General features: G+C 50.6%; 1 long non-coding RNA gene across 2 annotated transcripts in view; it reads left to right on the top strand.

Moving 5' to 3' along the window:
* The window catches only part of LOC144579470 (uncharacterized), a 21,625-nt gene that overhangs the window by 19,012 nt on the left and 113 nt on the right, over positions 1-2,500 (top strand). The window contains exons 1-3 of one of the 2 annotated variants that reach the window (XR_013527011.1): positions 1-55; positions 285-382; positions 2,079-2,500. The exon at positions 1-55 is cut by the window's left edge and continues 19 nt beyond it; the exon at positions 2,079-2,500 is cut by the window's right edge and continues 113 nt beyond it. This is a non-coding gene — a long non-coding RNA (uncharacterized LOC144579470). The remainder of the gene's footprint in view (positions 56-284; positions 383-2,078) is intronic. The other variant, XR_013527012.1, reaches the window with a different exon arrangement.

Below are 2,500 nucleotides of genomic sequence, written 5' to 3'. Positions count from 1 at the left end.
GAGAGGTGGATAGTTCGTCACTGCGTTCAGCTTTTTTTCCCCTTCATTTATTTCCGTGTGAGGCCGGGGCCGCCGGGGCCGCCGGGGGACGCTGGGGCCCGGGGCCGAGGGTTCGGGGGACGCGGGGGGCGCGGGGGTGGCGGTGACGGCGGCGGCGTGGGGGGGCGTGGGGGGGCGGGGGGGGCGGGGGCGGGGGCGGCGCCGTGCGTTTTTTTTTTTTTTTTTTTAATTTCTATCCATCTCTTCTGAGACGGGGTCTCCCTCTGTTTTGCCACATTCACCAGGCTGGTCTCGAACTCTCGAACCCCCGACCTCTTCATCTGCCCTGACCTCATGATTGCATCTCACGGCAACAGCGTCAACCGCCCCTTCCTGGACTCAGGTGATCTCATGGGCCCGGGAGGTAGATCGCACACTTGAATTTCCAGCCATGGTGTGTGTGTGTGTGTGTGTGTGTGTGTGTGTGTGTGTGTGTGTGTCCGTCTGTGTGTGTGTGTGTCTGTCTGTGTGTGTGTGTGGTCTGTGTGTGTGTGGTTTGTGTGTGTGTGTCTGTGTGTCGTATCTGTGTCTGTCGGTGGGTGTGTGTGCACGCGTGGGGCATACTCGAGGCCGGGAGGGGGCGGGGGGGCAGAAGGAAACCGTTTTTCGTGACCTTGGTTACCTTTTAACTTTCTTCCCGTCCTCGTTTGCTTGTTTCTTCTTACCGTTTCTTTTCACCTCTGTGTGTTACACTGATCCTTTCTTGGTTTCCTTCTTTTATGTACCTATGGATGGATTTCTTTAGAGGCAGGCGGGGGTCTCTCTCTGTCGCCCTTTTCTGTCTTCGATCTTATTTTCTGCACGCTGGTGTTTGTTTATATACAATACATTCACAGACTGTAAATAACATGCGGTATGATATATGCAAATAACCAGATAGGACGTAGGAAATGAAAGGAATAATTCTTCTACATCTATGTGTGTGCGAATATTTCATTTCATTCACTTTGGTACTTAATGACCACCTCCGTTCACACCGTCTTGGTTGTTTCTTATGGTTCCTTCACCCTTCCGTGTCCATGTCATTCTTACGTTTACGTTCGTTCATCTATTTAGTTTGAGGTCGGGTCTCAAGTATTTCTCTACATTCATTCATTCATTCATTCATTTGGGGACAGCCTTGCTTGACTTTATCTGCCTGATTATGTAGAGGCTGGCTCGCATTTATTCATTCATTCATTCATTCATTTTATTATTTTTACTGCTATTTCTTTTTAAATAGAGACGGGGGGGGGGTTTCACCACGTTGGCCAGGCTGGTCTCGATGTGCTGACCTCAGGCGATCCACACGCCTCAGCCTCCCAAAGCACTGGGGGATGACAGGCCTGAGACACCGTGCCCGGCTACTTGTTTATTTATCTATCAATGGATTTATTTAGAGGCAGGCACTTTCGTATTTATTTATTTATTTCGGGGAACACTCACATTTCTTTCTTTCTTCCTTTCTTTGGATGCTGGCTCGCATTTCTTTCTTTCTCTCTCTCTCTCTCTCTCTCTCTCTCTCTCTCTCTCTCTCTCTCTCACACACACACACACACACACACACACACACACGCAGTTTGGACCAAGCCGTCATCCCTCCTCAGGTCCCTCCCGTCCCCACTACCTGGGACCACGTCACCACAGGGGTTAACTATTGCATTGTTTTTAATGTATGTATGTGAGATGGGGTTTGAGGTTCCACCGTGACGCCCACCTGGTCCAGAACGCCTGCTCTCCAGAATTCAGCCTGCCTTGGCCTCTCACGGTGCTGTTATGGGCCTGAGTCACTGCACCTGACTCAATCTCTACTGGCCTGCCTGCCTGCCTGCCTGCCTGCCTGCCTGCCTGCCTGCCTACCTACCTATTGTCCGTTCGTCCGTGTCCGTCCGTCCGTCCGTGTCCGTCTGTCCGTCTGTCTGTCTGTTTGTCTTTCCCGTGTGTCTTGCCTATCACCTTCTTAGTAGGCATGTGGTCTCGCTTTGTGGTCCGCACTCTGGACACACATATTTCTTTTGAAACTTCGATGACGATGATGCTGCTGATGATCATTTATGCAGGTGGAGGTGGTGTCGAATGACAGATCGAGATGATCACAAACCTTTGCGCTCCAGCCGTTCTCCCACGTCGGCCTTTGAGACCGCTGCGATGACAGGCGTGAACGTGGAACGGGCCTGGTCGTATTTGTCTTGTGCGTTTCTTTCCAGTCCTTGTTTCCGGTCTGGACACACAGTCTATAATACGGGCGTTGCAAACTAAGACAATTTTCACACACATCTCACGATCCTACCTTTTCTTTCCAGTGCCACAAGCCACATCGAGGGTGGCGTGCCTGATCCCTCTCTGATAGTTGATTTATATAGTGCAGAAAGTGCTGACATTGGCCATGTGCACCTGTTTTTTTTTGTTTTGTTTTGTTTTTGGACGGAATCTCTCTCTCTCTCTCTCTCTCTCTCTCTCTCTCTCTCTCTCTGCTTTGTTG

The sequence above is a fragment of the Callithrix jacchus genome, chromosome 15 (assembly GCF_049354715.1).
Source record: "Callithrix jacchus isolate 240 chromosome 15, calJac240_pri, whole genome shotgun sequence".
NCBI classification, from domain to species: domain Eukaryota; kingdom Metazoa; phylum Chordata; class Mammalia; order Primates; family Cebidae; genus Callithrix; species Callithrix jacchus.
Note: the sequence above shows the minus strand (reverse complement) of the source record. Positions and strands in the feature narration are given on the sequence as shown.